The sequence below is a fragment of the Oryx dammah genome, unplaced genomic scaffold, assembly GCF_014754425.2.
Source record: "Oryx dammah isolate SB20612 unplaced genomic scaffold, SCBI_Odam_1.1 HiC_scaffold_26, whole genome shotgun sequence".
Classification (NCBI taxonomy): domain Eukaryota; kingdom Metazoa; phylum Chordata; class Mammalia; order Artiodactyla; family Bovidae; genus Oryx; species Oryx dammah.
The window spans coordinates 44,948,385-44,971,228 of record NW_024070210.1 but is presented as its reverse complement, the minus strand read 5'-3'; the positions used below and the strand labels follow the sequence as shown (position 1 = coordinate 44,971,228).

At 34.7% G+C, this 22,844-nt stretch overlaps 1 protein-coding gene across 6 annotated transcripts in view; it reads left to right on the top strand.

Moving 5' to 3' along the window:
- FAM214A (family with sequence similarity 214 member A) overlaps positions 1-22,844 on the top strand; it is an 84,453-nt gene that overhangs the window by 25,862 nt on the left and 35,747 nt on the right. The gene's annotated exons all lie outside the window — the stretch shown is intronic.

The following is a 22,844-nucleotide window of genomic DNA, read 5'->3' as shown; positions in this document are numbered from 1 at the left end:
TTGGGTGCGGGAGGTTTTTGTTTTTGTTTTTAAAATAGAAGCTGTTAAGGAGAATGTATTTTATAGAAGTTACATATTTTTAACTGAAATTCATTGTTTCTGAATTTGAAGAGATTATCAGAATTTAGCTTAGTGAGAATTTTGACATAGTTTTGATGTTCTATCTTTCTGTAAAGGATTTCTGAAGATGCAACCTCAAATTGTATAAGCTCTTAATTGTTTGATCTGTTGGCTAGTTCTTCTCAGTTCAGATAAAGTATAGTAATATAATCCAACTGCAAAGACAGTGGCGTGTTCTACTAAATAAATGTCCATATAGAAAATTGAAAATATAAAGGATTTTGCAGACAAACTAGAAATGTATAAGATACTATTTTAAAATTAAAGTAAGCCTTAATTAAATGTAATAATTCCTTATTTGACTTAATTAATACTGCAGATATAGTAAAGTCTTATTAAATTAAACCTCACCAATTCAATATTTGTAATAATTAAACAAAATATGGGTTACAGTTTATGAGATCTGGAAAAACCAGTTTATCCAACTAATTACAGGCAAGTTTTAAAATATCTTAGATAAACAGAAATCTTCACGTAGTTTCAGATACTGTGAAATTATATTTTACATAGTTGATTTAGCTAATGATTCTTCTAAATTAATTAAAGCAGAACAGAATACTAATTAACATATTGCCTGTTTATAAGCAGTTTTCTTTCATCTATTTCACCTGGTTGTGTGAGTGTCTCCTTTTAATCCACTGGGTAATTTATGTCTGAGTAAAGTTAGTGTAATGCAAATTCCAAGCTAATATGCGAGCTTTACCTTTTATCTCTACAAATTATATATTTTGAAATATGATTGGTTTTGACATTATTCTCTTCAAGAAGTGCTTGTCATTAGGAAGGGTTAGCATTATTTGATAAGCAAAGAGAGGCTTTTTTTTCCTCGAAAAGAACTCAAAGTATATTTCATGCTTTTGTGCGCATTACTGACCATTTTTAAGGGTACATGTACATTTATAAAGGTATTTTATGTGAACCTACATGTTGCTAAACTTAAAAAAAATCTGGCATTTCATAGTTTTTTTCAGTTTTTTACATGTAGCCAAAACTTGAACTTGATAGGAGTTATAAAAATTATGGCAAAATAAAAAAGCTGTTATATACTTTGTACTTGCTAGCCTTCATGATATAAAGCGCTCATTTGCAGAAGAAAAGCTGGAAGGCGAGTAGACAGGGATGGGAGGCAGAGGGATGTTAAATGGGCCCAAACTCATCAAATATAGCTCTAATCCCATGGAAGTCAGTCTGGTTATTTCCCTTTTTTGAGCTATCACTCTCATCAATTACTCATTTTATTTTTTAACTATACAACCACAAAAACCAAAGTGTTGCTCGTATTGGTTCCCCATCTGCTTGGTTTATTTCTTAAGAATTAACAGACTTTCCAAGAGAAGGATGATTTCATTCATATGCTGCAAAAAAAAAAAAAAAAGGAACATGGTGTTGGCAAGAAATTTAGATCTGCTTCTGTGTCACACAAAAGCCTTGCCATTGTGTTGCAGGAGGAATAGTCTTGGCAGAATCCCAGATTTTATTTCTGGGCTCATCACCTAAAGATGGTTCTTATATGTCTTATACATGTGAGAGTTCCTGTTCAGTAACAGAACCTCAGGGGTAATTGATTTTTAAAAATCTGGTCAAGGCTAGTGACATTGCTAGTATACTTCAACTCTTTGAATTTATCTGTTATTTGACTATAGAATTTTAATTGTCTTATTCTGTGTCAAATCTTTCTGGCTTTATTTGTTTGTACTTGTAAATAGAAAAATACTTCAGTTCTCAAAAGTAGTGATTTCTTTTTTGTCTTAGCCACTTGATAGGATAGCAATAGAAGTTCTCGTATTATCAGTTGCGGTGTTTGCTGTAACAGATTTAATTTCAAATAAAATATTGTTAATTTTTAAATCACCAGGCAATAATATAGAATATGTAAATAGTATTTTGTTTATAATTCTTCAAAAAAATTTCTCTTATTTAGAATTTCAGGTTAAGAAGGGGTAACAATCCAAGTATTTCTCTTTCTTCCGGTCTTTTGTGAAATCTTTTTTTAAAAAATAATTCCTACAGCAAGTATTATCCCCAAGTGTTTGATTCCTACATGTATGCTCTAAGTATTATAACACTATATGCAGTGTTTCTTTGACTCTTCCTTGCAGAAATTCCATTCACTTACTCCTGTTCTGAACCCAGAAAATATTTGAATATTATAGTCAGCTAGGCAAGTAAGTTTTGTCTTAACAACTTTTGATCAGACATTTTCGTATAGCAGCAGTGCTATTATGTAAACTGTATTGCTTTTGCAAGAGTATAATCTTTTAAAAAAAATCTTCAGATGCCACTGTATCTAAAATCGGAGACCCAAGTTTTAAAAACATAGTTGTTTGGAGTATTGCTTGAATCTGATTATATAATCCTTTGTGATGAGGCTGAGTTATAAGCTATTACTTGATAAACTGGAAATTGCCTTGTAGTTTTCTTCGCTGGTCTCAGTTTTACTCATTCAAAGGCTTCTGAACATCAACGGATTTGAATTATAAGGTTTATGATAAGCACAGGGACATTAAAATTATAAATTACAGGAGGTAGTCAAGATACAGTAGAAAAAAGAATTGGGTCCAAAGAGTCATATATAGCTGGGCCTCGCATTTTGCTGTAAGCTTCTTGTTATCCAGAGTATGAAAAGAAAACTCTGCCAGTTATTTGCAATCCCTGTTATTTATCTAACATTTTATTGCTAAGTATTAGTCATTCTCTTTTCTTTAAAAATTATTCTATATTTTTAAATTCTGAGAATTTTAAGTATACTATAAATATAATTTTTTCTTCTAAGTTTCACATATGCAGATATACTTTTATGCAGAATCTCAATCTTCTAAGATACTTTATGACCCAGAAAGTCTTGGAAACTTGGGGATTTGGGCAGAAGAAAGGGCAGAGCTGGACTTCCCTGGTAGTCCAGTGTTTAAGACTCCGAGCTTCCAGTGCCTCCACTTAAGGCCTAGTGAGTTCAATCCCTGATTGAGGAGCTAAGATCCCACATGCCTTGCTTGGCATGGCCAAAAAAACAAACAAAAAAGAAGAAGAAGATAGGGCAAGGCTGATAGGGAAGTATGTGACTAAACCTGTAAAGAAAGATAATAGTCAATAATGGCAAGGAAACAATGAGTAAATGGGAAAATAAATGAAGAAGAGGAGGCAGAAAAAAATTTATTTGATACAATGTTATTTTCGGTGTGTGTGTGTGTGTGTGTGTGTGTGTGTGTGTATGCATAAAAGTTCCCACCAGTGCTGGGCTGACTGACTAGAGCTGGTAAATTCACCAGGGATTTGTTTACTGACTTTTCTTTTAAATTCCTCAACTAGGTTGTGATAAGGATGACCTTGTATTTACCACTCATTAACGACAAGGGACAAGTCAGCTGTCTGAAAACCAGAAATTAAATTTTATCACGTACATGATGAATGTAACTGTTTTGAAATATAAGAACTTACAGAATAAAAATCTGGTGATATAGGGGCTAAAGTTTAAAAACTCAAAAATTTCAAGCCAAAATGTTCAGAAAATGGTCTTTTGTCATTTTAATAAGTACACAAAATTTCAGGTTCTTTTTCAACTGATCACATTATTTTCATTGCTTTGGGTAGTGATAATTTTATGTTATTTTGGGAGAGAGGTTCAATCTGGTTCCCGTCCTGGTTTTCATATTTTCATCAAGTGCTAAGATTTTGTGATTCTTACATAAACATATTTAGTCTTTCAATTCGGCTAAAGTTTAGCTTATTGAAAATTAGAGGACCAGCAAATGTAAAGAAAACACAATCTCTTACAGGTTTACTCCATTTTTTTCACTGTCAGTGCATTCAGTGGTACTGCCTAAGTGGCTTCTGCATTGGATCCAGAAACTATTTTACATCTAACAAAAAGGGTAGGAGAACCTTTTTAGAAATACATTTCCTGGTTTTACCTGACTGCATTGCATTGGTGTGGTTGTTTACCTTAAATCATTTTTTTCTGAAAATACCCACATAGAAAAAGAATAAAAAGGTTGATCTATATCATTGTTTTATATTTTGGGTACTGACCCTTTTGAGAATCTGATGAAAAATATCAACCGTCTTGCTAGAAAAAAAATGCATCTATGTATATACATAGATAATTTTGTGGAAAATAGCCAAAGGTTCATAAATTCTCTTAAGAAATCTTATTAGGCATAATTTGGTTTTAGTCAGAGAATAAAAGCATTAATTTTAGAGAACTGAGGTTTAAAACAGATTGGATAGGAACTTCAGGATATGAATGGAAGCAAAGTATTAAGCAGTGAGTGTGCAGTGCTGTTTTGTCACTTATGAGGAGAGGGGAAATGTTCTAACATGTACGCCGTACATTTTAGTACTCTTGCAGATGGATTTGTCCTGGGGAGGACCCCACATTCCTGTTCTGACTCCTCTATTCTGGATGAGCTTCTGATAGAGAACCTAGTCAAAAGGACCAGGCCTAGAATGTGTAATATCTAGATCTGAGGACCTACATATCATCTCTGAGTTGTAGGTTGAGATTACAGGAAATCTCAAAGACACCTCCTTTGGCCTTAGACTTTCTTTCACCTGAGTGCTCTTCCAGAAATTGCTCTGTGCTAGAGACGACAGACCCACTGCAGTGGATGGTACCTAGTTCCATCTTTGTTCTAGAGAACTGAGCAGAACTGATCTTAGTGTATGTGCTCAAATTTTCAACTCTTAATTAAAAACAATTCTACCTCCACTTTTTATTTTTGCTGGAGTTTTAAGATTCACACATACCAACAGTCAGTGGCAAATACAAATGTTGAGGGTGCTTAGAAGAGGGAGTCATGCATGTGGTAGAGGGAAGGAGACTGAAAGGACAGAGTGTATTTTGGGGACCAGCCTATGTTATAACCATATTCCCATGAGGTAAAAATGTAAGAAAGACTAAATTAGGTTAAGCTTGAGGATAATTTTGGAAAGCTATGTGCCAGTTATCTGAGTTTAGTAAAGCTGGAACAAAACAAAACAGCACTAGAATGGTAGATGGTTGCTTTTTTAGCACAGGGTCATCTTTTGAGTATAGAGCTAAATCTAGAACTTGTGGTTTTGAGAGACAGGACTTTGCTTCCTTTTGTGGCAGTGTTTTCTCAGCTTTTCGTCCCCTCCTTCTTTCTGCATGTGGTATGGAGTGATAACACCCATATGATCAGAAATATTCCCACAAAAGACAGTCGAAAGGACAATATTTTCTACTTTAGTATTTTCAGGCCCTGAAACAGCAGTGAATTAGGCTTAATGATTTACACAGAGAACAGAGAAATTAGAAAATAAGATCAGTGCAAGTAAGAAAGAAATGAATAAAATCTGTAAAGCTCTGTTTGTGTCCGTGTGTCTGTGGTGTATGGCGAAAAGCACAATCCTGGTAACCTGAACTTAAGGAGGCAAAACAAATGGACGCTAGTAAATTTTGTCAATGACACTGACAGGTTCTAATTGTTTCATTTTAAATATCAAGACTTCTGGGAGCTTTCTCTGATATCTAAGATTGAGTTCCCACCTAACCATTCCCATAGCACTGAAATATACTTCTGTTATTTATCAAGCGTCACCCTGAATTAGCTTTACTTGAACGTACTTCACAAGACTGTCCTCTGCTTGAAGGCAGAACAGCAGCTGATTCTGCCATTGCCTTCGGGAGACGAGGTGGGTTTCACTTGAATTTTTTTGACACATAGAGACTTCGTTTTCCACTCTTACCTTCTAGCCAATCTTTAAATTGCTTAAAATTTAGTTTTCTTTCTAGAGCTTAAGTTGCTCTCAACTCATCACATAAGCAGTCAATAGGTTGGTATGAAGAATTCTGTTATTCCTTAAAAGATTGTTGAGACCTAGAAATTCCAAAAACAGATATGGAAATTAGAATTCAGAAAGTGCTCTCTCTCCTTTTTATTTGTTTAAATTAAATTTTTTGCCCTGGCCTAGAGATTTGGTGACTACCTAATGCAATTAAAAAAATTTTAAAAACAGATATTTCCTTGTCCCATTTAAGAAAATCATATAGATAAGGGCATTTTAAAAACTCACAAAAAACTATTTCAGTGCAAAATATCAAATTCAAGATAATTATCTGGACAGGGAAACAGCAAGCCTTTATCACTTTAACCGGAAGTAAGTTGAAATAGGGAGAAAACAAAATGTGATGGAATATTAACCATTCATTATTTTAGCAAGTGTTTGTGAGCTTGTTCATGCCAGGTACTATGCTGGGCAACTGTAAGAGAGATGATCCTTCTTCTCATGGACCTTAGTGGGTTAGAGAAGAGAGGTAAATAGTGATTTATTTGTGTGTGTGGGTGTGCTAAACTTTAGGAAGGAAAAGCATAAGATGCAGTGGACTCATCTCCTAAAAACAATAAAGCATCATGGGAAGGTATAATAGGACCAGATGAGCTTGGATAAGACCTAATTAAGAATTGTGTATTTAAGCTAAACTAGAGCTCATCACGTTATTTTATACCCTATTCTCTTAATCTTTAGAATTTTGATCACATGGTAAAGTTAAATTTTTAACTTCGTAAATGTGTAGGTCGTTAGAAAATGTCATTTTAAAAACTCATGCACAAGAGTAACAAATCTAATTTTGAACTAATAGAGAAATTTTTAATATTTAAATTATTTGTAATTTTTTGGGTGCACTGCGTCTTTGCTGCATGTGGGCTTTTGCTAGCAGTGGCAAGTGGGGGCTACTCTCTAGTTGTGGTGCACAGGCTTCTCATTACGGTGGCTTCTCTTGTTGGGGAGCATGGGCTCTAGGTGCACAGACTCAATAGTTGCACCTCCCGGGCTTTAGAGCACAGGCTCAGTAGTTGTGGCATACGGGCTTAGTTGCCCTGCAGCATGTGGGATCTTCCTGGATCAGGGATCAAACCAGTCCCCTGCATTGCAAGGCAGATTCTTAACCACTGAACCACCAGGGAAGCCCTAGAAAATTCTTTATGAAGAAAAAATTTTAAATCTTCCAAAGAATGTGAATGGTGAGATTTGAACCTTTAAAATGAAGTTTTTAAAAAGTTGGTTGAAGTGATTTTTGAGTCGCTAACTCTGATCTGGGGGACTCATTGAAAAATTACTGAGGTATCAAGAATGGAAAAGCAGTGAGTGTTAGAGAGTTGGACTGCTCTCCTAAAATAATAAACAAAGGATGAATCACCTCCTTACCACAAAGTTTTTCCATCGTGTGACTTTAAGAATACTGGCATAGTTGGAGAGAAAGATAAAAAGATTGAGATGGGGCTATGAGGCTTGTAAGGAGGGGAGTGCTGGAAACAAGGAATTCTAGTTATTCAATGGAATAAAGAAGGGGTAAGATATCTCGAGGTGGCCCTGTGAGAGAAACAGATCAGATAGGCCAGAACATTGGATGCATAAAGGGCAGTAATGACTAAAGAGGTTTAAAAAAGTGAGATAGCATCCCTCTTCACCTCATCTCTCATTGGTCCCCTTTATGAATCCAATGCTCTAACCAAACTGAGAATGCTGAGAGATGAGATATGGGAGGTTATTAGTAGAAGCAGTCAGACTTTACCATTGAGGACTTGTTGGAGACAGGAGAAAGGGAGGAGGCATAGATCATTCTAAGATTTTTAAGTCACAGAAAGCAAAAACAGCCATAGTTGGAAACAAGTTTTGTACTCTGACCAGCACCCCCATGATTATTTTTAGTTTGTGGTAGGCTGTATGTACCAGGATCAGTCTGTGCTTGTGGCCAAAGTGGTACTGACAGTAAATGGGATGGTAGTATTTTATAATTTCAAAAATCAGCACAGGTAGAATCAAATATTATTTAAATTGGAATGGGCATCGTGTTTCGCATTCCTTCATTTTACAAGTAAGTTTGTTGAGGATCACAGAGTTTAATTGACCTTTCCTGAAGTCTTGGAACTAGTTCATGAGAAAGCTGAAATTGGAATCCAGATCTTCTGGCTTCTAGTATAGCATTTTTCATACTTTTTGCAAGTTACTGAAATTTTGTTTTCATTTGTTTTCTGTTTTATTGAGAGATCTATCAATTTCAAGATCTATTACAAGTAAAGGTTGGTGTCAGATCTGTTATTTAGCTATCAAAAAATTTAGGTAAGTTAAATATGGATTTAAAGCCAGTTGACAAGTTTATCTTCTAAACATATGATTTTAGAATAATCTAACAATAAATAATAGCTATGCTCAATTGATGATAGTTTGTGAATCTGTCCACTGAACTAAAACTAGTTTAACCTGGTTCTCAGTTCAGTTCAGTCCCTCAGTTGTGTCCAACTCTTTGCGACCCCGTGAATCACAGCACGCCAGGCCTCCCTGTCCATCACCAACTCCCGGAGTTCACTCAGACTCATGTCCATCGAGTCGGTGATGCCATCCAGCCATCTCATCCTCTGTCGTCCCCTTTTCCTCCTGCCCCCAATCCCTCCCAGCATCAGAGTCTTTGCTAATGAGTCAACTCTTCACATGAGGTGGCCAAAGTACTGGAGTTTCAGCTTTAGCATCATTCTTTCCAAAGTACACCCAGGGCTGATCTCCTTTAGAATGGACTGGTTGGATCTCCTTGCAGTCCAAGGAACTCTCAAGAGTCTTCTCCAACACCACAGTTCAAAAGCATCAATTCTAAGGCACTCAGCTTTCTTCACAGTCCAACTCTCACATCCATATATGACCACTGGAGAAATCGTAGCCTTGACTAGATGGACCTTTGTTGGCAAAGTAATGTCTCTGCTTTTCAATATGCTATCTAGGTTGGTCATAACTTTTCTTCCAAGGAGTAAGCGTCTTTTAATTTTATGGCGGCAATCACCATCTGCAGTGATTGCCGCCAAAAATAACATCTGACACTGTTTCCACTGTTTCCCCATCTATTTCCCATGAAGTGAGGGTACCAGATGCCATGATCATCGTTTTCTGAATGTTAAGCTTTAAGCCAACTTTTTCACTCTCCTCTTTCACTTTCACCAAGAGGCTTTTTAGTTCCTCTTCACTTATCAGACTTTATCTTTCTGGGCTCCCAAAACCATAGAATCTGGTTCTAGAAGTATCCTATACTTGGCTGATTCAAGTTGATGGTAATGACCATAGAGTTATTCAATAAAACATTACTTTAAAAGCATTATATTAGCATTAAATCCCACTGCTTGATCATTATCAAAGGATACTGCCTTGGCAGAGTTACACATTTGAAGGGGAAATAGAGAGATATGAAACTAAAGAAAAAAATAGAAACACTATTGTTTCTCATCTTACCGACCTAATATAGCAAGGTAATATCTTTATAATAGCCATTTTCAACTAAACTATAACTTCTATTCAAAATAATTGATCTCTCCACACTTGTGCAGAGGTCAATGAATGAATCCACTTGAACAAACAAATGGTTACAAGGGTGATATTGTCTGCTTGCTTCAACTGGTTGAATCACTGAAGGAATCAGTGGGTATTCTTTCTTGGTGCTATTACATCATCTCATTTTATTTTTGGCAAGCTATCATTTTCATTGACTTCTGATCCATTGCGCCTTTCCGCGGCCCCCCCCCCCACCTTTTTTAACAGATTGGCAGTTTTCTACTTTTGTGGAACGTTGTGGTCTCTACTTTCCCATCATTTCTCCTTCAAATGATAGATAAGCTTCTCAGGCTGACTGAAGTGGGAGCAGTGGAGAGGGAGAGGGGAGGGACCTCTGGAGAATGACAGTTGGGTTCTTTGTTATTACTCACACAGGGCCTGAAGTCAAATCATTTTCAGGATAGTGGTGGTGGTTCCTGAAGTTTGGTCCTCAGACCTGTGCTAGTCTAATGTAAGTTTTTTTTCATTTGTCCATGGCAAAGATGGCAGCCATTCTCAAGAGAGACTCCTTTTCTGTGATCGTGACTGTTAATTTTTTGTTATTAAGTGCCTTTTCTTTTATGAAATCATGTTTTTTCTTTGTAATTTTGTTTTAATTTTAGAAATGAAATGCAGTGTTTAAAAATCTCCAGGAGTTTTAGAAAGCTTATTTTAGCAAACTTTGGAGAGTTTATTTTAATGTTTTATATTTTATTGTTTCAGATAATCTTTAAGTTTATACATTATTGAAAAAAGTAAATATAAAATTGTGTGTATTGCTGTTTAACTTAGTAGATTTTTTATGCCTTTTTATAAACAATATAATTATTTTAACGGCTGTAGGATATTCCATCATGTTGACATAACATCACTCAAACCTTTTTCCATAGTAATTTTTAAAAATACTTTACTATTATAGTAGATAAAACATGGCTTTTCACTGTGATTTTAATTGGTATTTCTTTGATTAAATATCCTCTCTAGAGAGATTAAACATTCCGGTCTGTGTTTACTTATGTGAATTCTTCTTTTCAAATTTGAAAATAGCAAGTTTAATTAAAACAGCATATGGAATAATTTAATATATGTAGAAACACTTTGTCAACCATATAGTATAGAAATATGTTCCCTTCTACTTTTTCTTTAAGAAATACTTTGATTTTATACATTTTAATCTGCCAATATTTTCCTTTGTGTATATTTTTCTCTTTTCAAGCTAAGAAATGTCTCATTTCACTAAATAAGTACATATTGAATATTTTCCCCATTAAAACTTAGATGTGATTCTTTTTACCTGTGAGGTATTTATTTTCATGTATGATCTAAAGTGCTGTTTCTCAAAGTATGATTCAGAGATCACCTGCATCAGAGGCATAAAGCTTTCTTATTAAACATGCAGACTCCTGAGTCAGAATCTCTGGGAGTAGGACCTGAGAATATAAATTTTCTGCAAACTCCTAAGATAATACTTGTTTTAGGGTCTTGTTTCTGCTGTAAGAAATTTCTGCAACTTTATGGCTTAAAACAATGCATTTAACCAATTTCTAAATCTGTAAGATGACTCAGAGACCTCATTTGGGCCAACTCTATTTCAATTGTTAAAAACAAATGAAAAAGAGTTGCTGAAACAAAAAAAATAAGAAAATTGGTAGTAAGGCCTATATTTGATCAGTAACATATTGGCTAGGGACCTAAATATTGAAATGGAACTAAGATATATCAAGTCTAAAAATTTTCTATGTATTTTTGGAAGATTACATAACCTTTTCTAGTTTTTTTTTAAATATTTCTTTAGTCTTTCACCTGAGAGAATTTGTGAAAATAATTGAGGTAAACTGTAAGAGGTAAACTATACTCCTGACTCAGAAAAATTATAATGTAAATAAAATGTGATATATTGACTTTTATGCAATTATTAATAAGATTAATTCTAAAAATAGAAGGCCTACAGTATTAAAATCTGTATAAATTTTACATTGAGGTGGACATTTAGATGCACATGAGGAAAAATCACTTTAATAATTGAGTTTGGCTTGGTTTTATCATGTTGTACCTTATATCCTTAGTATTTATTTGTCTTCTAACTGGAAGTTTGTACCTTTTGACTGCTTTCATCCATCTTCCCCTTCACCTACCCCTTGCCTCTGATAACCACAATGATCTCTTTTTCTGTGAGTGAGTTAGTTTTTCTGTTTTTGAAATACAGTTGACATCCAACATTATGTCAGTTCCTGTTGCACAGTGATTTGGTATTTCTATACCTTTCAAAATAATCACCATAATAAGTCTAGTTATGATATGTCACCCTTTCAAAGATATTACATAGTTACCAGCTGTCTTCCTTACACTGTTCATTTTATACCGATGACCTCTTTCTTTTCTTCTCCCATCCGCTTCCACTTTGGTAACCACCTGTTTGTTCTCCTTATCTATGATTCTGTTTTTGTGTGTTTGTTTATTCATTCATTTGTTTTTTAGATTCCATATATGAGTGAAATTATACAGTATTTGTCTTTCTCTGTCTCATTTATTTCACTTAGCGTAATACCCTTCTAGGTCTGTCCATGTTGTTGCAATGACAGAATTTCATTCTTTCTTGTGGGTGAGTAGTATTGCATTGTATAAATAAGTCATATCTTGTTTATCCATTCATGTTTTGCTGGGCATTTGGGTCGCTTCCATGTTTTGGCTATTGTAAGTAATGCTGCAGTGAACATAGGGGTGCATGTATCTTTTCCAGTTGGTGTTTTTGTTTTCTTTCAATAAATACCCAGGAGTTGAATTGGTGGATGATATTTTTAATCTTTTGAGGAATTTCCATACTGTTTTCCGTAGTGGCTGTACCAATTTACTTTCCTACCAGCAGTGCATGAGGGTCCCCTTTTCTCCACATCCTTGCCAACACTTGTTTTATTTGTTGTCTTTTTGACAGTAGCCATTCTGATAGGTGTGCCAAATATGACTTTTTGCCAACTTCAAGATAATATCTGAGAGAGAAAAAGATATTCTAGAGTTCATAAAAAGTTGAAAGCCTCTTCCTTATATAATGGAACTGAGATTTTAATCCATTTAGTTTTTCCTCCAGGACTCCCCACAACTATTTAAAGAAATTTTTTTGGACCAGCTGACATAATTTTTTAATTTCATTTTAGAAAAATGAACTCCATATTTATTTTCATATTTCTTAGACCTCATACAACTGTAAAACCAAAATAATTTTGAAAAAGCTAAATTCAGGCCATCATCAAAAAGTCTACAAAAATAAATGCTGGAGAGAGTATGGAGAAAAGGGAACTCTCCTACACTGCAGGTGGGAAAGTAAATTAGTATAACCACTGTGGAGAACAGTATGGAGGTTCCTTAAAAAATTAAGACAGAGCTACTGTATGATCTAGCAATCCCACTCCTGGGCATATATCTGGAGAAAACCATAATCTGAAAGGATACATGTACCCTGATGTTCATTGCAGCACTTTTTATGGTAGCCAAGACATGGAAGCAACCTAAATGTCCATCAACAGAGGAATGGATAAAGAAGATGTGGTACATATATACAATGGAATACTACTTAGTCATAAAAAATGAAGTGATGCCGTTTTCAGCAACATAGAGATTATCATACCAAGGGAAGGAAGTCAAACAGGAGAAAGACAAATATATGATATCACTCATATGTGGAATCCAATTTTAAAAAGATACAAATGAATGTATTTACAAAACAGAAGCAGACTTAACAGATAATAAAAACAACTTATGGTTACTAGAGGGGAAGCATAGGGGAAAGGGATAAATCAGGAGCTGGGGATGAACACATGCACACCACTGTATATAAGATAGATAACCAACAAGAGCCTACTGTATAGCACAGGGAACTCTACCCAATATTCTGTGATAATCTAATGAGAAAAGAATCTAAAGAATGAATATATGTATATGTATAACTGAATCACTTTGCTGTACGCTTAAAACTAACACAACATTGTAAATCAACTACAATAAAATTAAAATATTTTTTAAAAATAATAAATGTGGATAAAATTACAGAAACACTAAACTTTGTCATTGTGATGTATTACAAAGCTATTGGTCAAAATGTGCCTATCATGGGCCAAGTCCTTTTGAGTTGAACATGCCTACGATACTATGGCTTGATATTTGCTTGTCCCATTTGACTCACTGTCAACTTTTGTTGGTACCCCAGGTCACTGTTCTGTGGACTATATTAAGTCCACCTCTCTTCTTACCAGCCAAGAGCTATTCAAGTCATACTGTTTAAACACCAGCAAAACTGTCAATGTAAGTCATAATTGTACAAAGGAATATAACATTGAAATAAGAAAGCAATCCTTGATTATCATTGTCTACAATGTTCCAGACTAGGTTTGTGCTTTTTTTTTTTTTTTTAGATTTTCATTGAAAGTAAATCATGTGTTAAATTTGGAGAGAGACTTGTCAGATCCCCAAAATGTCCTCAGACTCCAGTCTGAGAACCAGTTCTACCCAGTTACATGTTATACATTGATACATGCAAATTCACAGCTACAACTGAGAACATAATTCCAGCGTAAAGCAGGTCCCTTGCTTTTCTAATGTTACCTCTGCTTTCCCTATATCCTACCTTGCCTAATATCCTCATTTTCTCCCTTTACTTAGCCACAAGTTTTCAACTAGAGCAGTGGTTTTCAGTCCTTGCTGCACATTAGAATTACATAGGGAGCTTTTATGCAAATATAATATCTAGTCTTAGATGTGTCCAAGTTTTGTTTCTGTTTTTTTGTTTGTTTGTTTGTTTTGTCTTATACTTTGTTTTTAGTTTTCCAGTTTGTTCAATGTGTGCCTGGGATTCAAAACCACAAGGTTCTAGAACTATTGAAAATTTCTATCAAGATATTTGGCTTATTAAGGAACAGTAAGGCTGTGTATTATATAATACTGCTTACTGTATGCCAGGCACTGTGTTGTTCAACACATATTATTACCTCATAAAATCAGTGATGCTATGAAATTGGTATTAGCTCCATTTTTCAGAAAGGTTAAGTTTAGAGAGACAAATTAGGTTCCCTTGGGCTGCATTATTAGCAGCAGAATGGGGATTCAGATTGTCTGTTAATCATTATCTTAACCACAACACTATAAATATTCAGTCTTATTTCACCCTTTTATTACAATATAGATTTACTTTAACCAGTCCCTGTTAAATGCACACTTTGATGAAGGCATTTTTACTTTGAGTAGTTTACATATTTTGACTAAAAATATGTAAGCATAAAGTATGAATGCAGTTCATATGAACACCTACAGCTATAGTTCTCTGTTTGTTGGATAAATGATTTCATTTTCCAAGATTGGATTTCTTTTCAAAAGAGGCTGAAAAGCATTCACTTAGTTAGCTCACTTTGTTTTCAAGTCTATTAAGAAATACTGCATTTGAATCACATTCTGATTAAACTTATAATTTTAGGGTTACCATATTTGGTTGATTTTAACACATTTTCTATATTTTACATCTTTGAAGTCAGAAATAAATTTGTTTCTTACATTTTGATGGCCCACTGTAGTTAAATTGGCAGATTTTTCTTTGTTAATGAAAGATAAAATAGTTATATGTCTTAAAATTAATGACATCTTGGATTTGATGAATTAACAGTAGTGGTTATATATGAATGACTGTTCCATATATAATCTGCCTATTTGGGGAGGTAAAACAGTGTGATATATTCTCAGTATTGTGAAGATTAAATAAGATAAAATAATCATCATGGTATCTGGCACATAGTAAGAGCTTCGGAAATGTCAGCTGTTGTTATGACATTGTAAATATTAGTGTTATAACTGCATGGTGGCTCCACAGCTATAGACCAGAGAAAGGTGACCAGCAGCCTTCAGTTTATAAGTGAAAGAAATTAACTATTCTTTCAGTTATTTCCTGTAGGCAGGTTCTTAATCTGACTGGCATTAAATTAATATTTCCAAGACTGCTGTATATATAGAATGCTGAAAACCACCATTATACAATATACTGTGCTGTACTGCTCATTATGGACTCTTATTCTGGCATATTCTCAAAATACAGAACTGAATATAGATATTCACTAGTCTAGTCCAGGGGAATTTTGTCCAAGAAATGCAGCACCAGAGATTACACATATGAGAAACAAGATTGTTGTCAGTAGACTTTGAGTATGTCAGTTTTTATAAGAGCTGTGCTTCCCTCAGTCACACAACAGTTTTTTTTTTTACCTGTAATACAAGTTAAATAGCAAATAATTGTTGCAGCAGTAATATTTCTCTCTTCTTTCAGTAACTCACACTTATTTTTCAGGCCCTGAACACTTTTAAGTATATTCATACCTATCAGACATTAAAGTGCTTAATATAAAACATGTTGTTGTTGTTTAGTCACTCAGTAGTGTCTGACTCTTTGCGACCCCATGGACTGTAGCACACCAGGCTTCCCTGTCCTTCACCATCTCCTGGAGCTTGCTCAAACTCATGTCCATTGAGTCGGTGATGCCACTCAACCATCTTGTCCTCTGTTGTCCCCTTCTCCACCTGCCTTCAATCTTTCCCAGCATCAGGGTCTTTTCTAATGAGTCATCTCTTCGCATCAGGTGGCCAGAGTATTGGAGCTTCAGCTTCAGCATCAGTCCTTCTATATAAAACATAAATTATATTAATTTAAGTTTGTACAGAATGTCATTTTATTTTTGGTCCTAGGAGGTAAAAACTCACCTGAGCTTTGATCATTTTCTTTCTTGGCTTGTGATGTTGCTTTCAATTATTTTTTTTCTATAATTTATGTTTCCTAAGGGAAACTTCTTAAGTACAATTTGGGATAAGTGAATAGATTATTTTCATTATTGATTTTTATGTTTTAAATCTGCAGAAAGCAAAAAGAATATTTTCCTGGAATTGTATAAAAGGGAAATATTTTTTTTTAATTAATAAATGTTCTTTAGAAAGGATTTTTAGATTCTCAGCCAAACTGTGAGCACAAAGTGCCATATACACACTTTTACCCACACATGCACAACTTCCTCTACTATGGATACCCCATGACATGGTGGTACATTTGTTAGTCAGTGAATCTACATTGATACATCATCATCAAAAGTCTATACGTTTTGCTAAGGTTCACTCTTGCTGTATATATATATTTATTTGCTGAATTTTATAATTATATTATACTTTTTCTTTACTCCTCTCTCTTGAGCTCGCCTTCTGCACCCTACTCTCCTTTGTCTGTTACTCTGCCCTGTGACTCTAGCCACCTAACCTCCCTTTCCCTTAGTTCCTTTGTCCTTTACTCAGGGAGACTGCTGGGTTCTGTCTGCCTTCTCCTCTCTCCTGGAAACTTTCTCCTTTCTTCAGCCTGGAAACTTTCTCCAGGCATTAAAGCTGGACAGTTGTAGGACTCACCTGTTTATTTTTCTCTCAGAGATCACTGTCTTGCACTGTCTGTTGTCCAATGCCTGGAAACAGTTGTTTGTATTTTGTTGTGGTTTAGGCGTGTAGGTAAATCAAGTCCCTGTTACTCCATTTCGACTGGAAATAGCCTAATGACTACCAAAACCAAACCAGTCATGTTACCCATCCTACCAGTCTTGTGGAAGAATTCATAAAATGGGTGAATATAGAAATTAGTCATTTCTCTCCAGTATGTTCCTTGGTGGGAAGATAAGGGTTGTGGTGAAGTCTTGCTCTCCTCCTGTATACAGAGACCCAACCCAAGTAAAGGGGAAAAGTACCTTTCTTCCCTCACACTTACCATTATCAGTATTTACATAAATTGAGTGACATGTCTCAGCTTGCCCAGGACTGTCCTCACTACATCCTGCTGTCTTCTTTGTGAAAACAGTAAAATCAGATTCTGCAGTGAATGTTTTACTTTTGCAGTTGTGAGAGTTATTAAAGGTTAATTTGTTTTAGAGCTTTACATAAATTTTTTTACTTTGGCCATCAGTTATGTTGTATATAACCTCATTTCAATGAGGTTTGCTTTTGAAGGTTAAATAATTACTGAAATTTAATTTGATAGTTCCTACCATAGCAAGGGGCTTCCCTTGTGGCTCAGCTGGTAAAGAATCTGCCGACAAGGCGGGAGACCTGGGTTCCATCCCTGGGTTGGGAAGATCCCCTGGAGAAGGGAAAAGCTACCCACTTTGGTATTCTGGCTTGGAGAATTCCATGGACTGTGTAGTCCAGGGGGTTGCAAAGAGTTGGACACGACTGAGCGACTTTCACTTTCACTTCACCATAGCAAGGTATGCCAGAGAATCTTTTTCTTTCTCAGAAATTTCTGAGAGAATTATTATTTTAACTTGCCTACGATTACTCAGTATTTGAATTTACCTCTGTTTGATATAACGTCAGTATTTACCTCCCAGTTAGGCCACATTTTAGAACCATCACAGTTCTATAGAAGAATATAAAAGTTTAATATTTTAGGTTTAAGATGAGTTATAATTTTGGCATCTTATGTGTCCCTTAGATAAATTATCTTTTGAGATCATTTGTCTAAAGCCAACAGAAAAATCATTATAAGCAATATAATTGTCAAACAAATCATCTCTACTCTTATTGTCAAATAATAAATAGGTCTACTCTTATTCAGTTTTATTTTTTCCTTTTATATTTCCCCCTTCTTATTTTCCTATTTGTTCTTTCCTCTTTGTCTATTCTGTATCCCTGTCCCTTTCCTCCCCCTTTTTTTCTCTTTATTTTGATCACAATTCTTAGTTACTTATCCTTCTGTTCTTTTCTGATTATTTTCTATAAGAATTCCCTTATCTCCACAGGAATTACTGTGGTTGAATTGGTAAGGAGCCAGAAGGGGAATGTGGATACTCGTATATAGAGGTTTCATGTAGTTGGGAATTCAGATTGTAAAAGAAATGATGTTTGTTGCGACAGACAATTGTAGTCCTCAGGGAAGAGAGTCGCCTTGCAGAATTGTGTGAAGTACAAGCTTTATCTTCCTTGGCTTCTCATGAACTCTTTTTACTCTTCTGTGCCTAGGAAATATCTATTTGTTAACAACTGGGTAAAAATTCAATAATAAGTAGTTGAATAATTAGATTGAGGTTTTTTTTTTTTAATGAACTCACCAGTTGCTTTACTACTATAAAGAGTAGTTACTTTTGTGTTTTACCTTTAGAGCACTTTTAGTTAGAAATTATTTTGATGGAAGATATGTAAATACTAATCATAAATGCCTTATTTCTTTGTTATGCAAGCTTTTAATCTATAATATAATCATCTGAGCAGTTTAAATGACATAAAATATATGCTTTTTTAAAGTTTAACTGTAGCATATGATAGTGTTTTGGAAACTACACAGCATTGTATTTTTTTTATTACTGTAGTTTATCTAATAGTTATGGTAAACAAATTCAAATTGGTAGGTAGTTGCTATTTTATATTATGTGATATTTGCAAAGGTGGGAAAAGAGATAGTACTTATTATTTGACTGTAAATAACTTAGGGAACAGAGGAACTTAGCATGGGCTGAGTTCTGAGTAAATAGTCTTGTTATACCTCACATCAAAGGAGCACCTTGTATACTTCCAGAATTCTCTTATGTTCTTTAGTTTTAGAACTAGAACTATTTGACTTTTAACTTTTAGATCCTTGTATCAAGAAGTTCATAGTGCTTTAGAAAATACTATTAATCTTAAAATATCTTAAGAATGATGGAATGAATATCTTATCTTGATTTTTTTCACAATAATTAAAATTTTGTGTGTATGTGTGTGTATATATACACATATATATGAAAATTGCACAGTACCAGTTGTGAGCCTGATAGAATGTCTACAAACATGAACAGATTTAGAAAAACTTAAGAAACATTTTACAGCATTGAAAATAATTGAAAGTCTAAATTGTCACTTAACAAATCACTAAGTCTGCTTTTCTTTAGTGCATTTCCATTGGTTAGTTCTACTGATTGTTAACAATAGAGAATTAGTGATTAGAGAATTAACCAAGGCTTTTTCCTTTGGTTTCTATGAGATTTGGTGTGAGATATGTGTAAGATCAGACCCTCAAAATTACCTGCTGTCAGCATTTTAGAGAATACACTATCAAATGGCAGAAATGGCTGTCAAATTGGAATTTAGGAAATAAATTCTCTTGAGATACTGATGATTGGGTCCCAGGAACATGCTTGAAACAATCATTTTGGTTGGGTATGTGTGTGTATTTTAACAACTTTTTGCTGAAATGTCAGTGTGAATAAGTTAAATTCTGTCTTTTAAAAAACATAGTAAAATAAAAGTTAAAAGAGCTTCTTGTGCATTGCCTGATGTTTTGACACCTTCAGTCTGCCATTTGTTACAGAACTAATAATCTGAGCTCATTTGTCCTATAAAACCTGAATTCCTCAGTTTAATCTTTTAATCAAACTTGGCCATACTTCACATACTTCAGTCTGTAATCTTTAATCTACACCTGAGATCTTACTTATTAAATAACTATGCTTAATTGTTTTTCATTATGCTTATGTATTCATTGAGCATCTTCTATATATCAGGCACTGTCCTGAAAGTGAAATTCGTTCAGTCGTGTCTGACTCTTTGTGATCCCATGGACTATACAGTCCATGGAATTCTCTAGGCCAGATTACTGGAATGGGTAACTTTTCCCTTCTCCAGGGATCTTCCGAACCCAGGGATTGAATCGAGATCTCCCACATTGCAGGTGGATTCTTTACCAGCTGAGCCACAAGGAAAGCCCAAGAATACTGGAGTGGGTAGCCTACCCCTTTTCCAGGGGATCTTCCTGACCCAGGAATCGAACCAGGGTCTCCTGCATTGCAGGTGGATTCTTTACCAACTGAGCTATCAGGGAAGCCCACTGTTCTAGACACTGGTAATAGAATGATGGCTGTGTAGACCTGGTTTCTGCATGCCTGGATTTTATGGTCTAATTAGAGACAAACAGCCATTAGAGCAATAGTAACACCTGAAGCTTATGAGAGAATTTCCCTTTGGATCTACTTCCCATCTGAGTTGAAATTTCACTGCAATCAGGTGCTAGACAAAAGTTGGCAGATTTTCAACTTCTCCATTGGAAAATACACAGTTTGTAACAGTGTACTCCTTAGTTAAGGCTTTTAACCCCTGCTTATCTTCCGGCTTTGGTTTTCCAACTCATTTACAACTCTTCTTTTGCAGCTTTCAAAATACCAGGTTTAGCTTGGGTAGCGATTGCATATAGGAATCCCTATAGATATAATAGATATTGAGGGCACAATCCTCATGTCTCAGTGCATGAGCAAAGAAACAAAGAAAATTCTGTTAGGATTGCAGCAGAGTAACCATGTAAACAGGGAAGTCCAGTGAGAATTCAAAGGGAAACAGATTGGGAATTAGACATCAAGATGTTTTACAATAAGGGCTAGAATCAATATTCAGAGCTGGATAACCTGTACAGAATGAGCAGTAAGAATGACCTTGATACTAACAAATACATGAGGCTGACTCTCTGTTCATGATTCTTGCCTGAGCTAGAATTGGATTTGGACTAACTGGGGAGTAGAGTTTAGGTAGGCATACTGGATGAAACTTGGAAATAAGTCCTCAAATTTTTAATGTTTTATATGCACAGGAGATCTTAGTTTAAGGCCTTAGTTTACCATTATATTGCTCTGTGTGTCTGAACTGTCACTTCTATGAAGTCTAATTTCTTCATCTGTAGATTAATTAAAATTCACAATGTTCCTTTGAGTTTTTAAACTGAATTATATACAAAAGCCAAGACTCTCCCCTCTCCACTCCTGCCCCACTTTTTAACTTATCCCCTGTTGTCTTGCCCACAGAAGCTGCTCATTTTTCTTTGATAATAAAGGGACCAAGCTTGGTTGTAATTAACTGTAAGTGGTTTTGAGTACACAAACAGAATATTGAAACATTGAAAATTCTTCTAATACCAGGAATCCTTGACGATATGTCTGTCTTAGGGGCTTTCTAGAATCTATGCCCTGAGTAGGTAGGGTAACTTCTACTCTAAAAATGAGTCATTTTTTTGTCTGAGGTGAAAAATAAGAATGAACTTTCATAATTGAGAATTATTAGAAACTATTGGTAGTGTAAAGTGGGCTCTTAGAGATGGTTCTTTACTGATAATGTTTGTGACCTTGGCAAATGATTTTACAAATTTAGTTTTCTCATCTGTAAAGTGAGAGAAAGACCCACGTCATCGCATTTATTTTTATCTTAAGTTTAAGAAGCCATATGGTGCACTCTATGTGCCAGGCAATATTCAGAATATTTTACAAGTAGCAATGCAGTCCTTTTAACTACCCTCTGAAGGTCAATACTGTTATTATTGCCATCTAATAGATTTTTTAAAAGCTAAGACAAAGAGAAGTACAAGAGGTATAACCTGTGCAAAACCAACCAGCAAGTAGCAGAACTGTTTGCCTGATCTAAGAGTCCATGTTCTTAACTATTACTTTGTGCTACATAATGAGAATTAAGATGAGGAAGCACTTGATAAAATACTCCACAACTTAAGATGATAGAGATCATCTTTGTCTAAATGAATGTTTGGATTATGTGACAGTTAAAATTTGTAGCTAATTTTCAAAGAGCTAGATTATGATAAAATATATACACATGACTTTGTTTTTCTGATAGAACCTCAGATATTAATTGCTTTAATCATAATCTTGAATTTTGGTGGTTGGTGTATAATGTATATGTACAGCAGAAATATTTGGTTGAATTTAAACAAACTACACACAAGTCTAGAAAGCTGTTTTTAAAAGTCAGTCTGTAATAAGTTTGTTTACAGATCACTTGCCTTTTTCAGAATAGAATGCTGAGGATCAGTTTAAGCTTTGTTCTTGGCTAACAAAAACAAAGCATATTTTTGTATTTGAAGGTATTCTTCTTCTAGTGAAAATATTTATGTCACTAGTATTAATAAAATAATACTGTACATATAAAGTTGCTTTCATTTATAGCCACAGCCTCTATTTTTTGCACTGTCATTAAAGTTAACTTTGTCCTTTATTTTCTTCTTAAAGTTTTCTCATAGTGTATAAATCAAGTTGCACTAGAAATGAAAAAACCTAGATCCTGGTGTGCAGCAGTATACATACAACTTTGAGAAAAAGGAAGTTAATGTCTTTTTACCTTTCTTCATTTGAAAGTAAGGTAGATTAGGCTACATAATTTCTAAGATCTTTCACAATTCTAACTTAAAACAGAAACACTCAACACATACCTATGAGACTGGAGCATGTAAATGAGAAACCGAGAATATTTCAGAGTATGTAGAACCTCACTCATTAGGAAATAAACATCAACAGAATATTAAGTATCTTTTTATAAAGAAATGGATGGGTTACTATAACTCTGGAAGTTCTTGCAGTTTGGGAGAGAGTTGGCTCAAGTTAGCA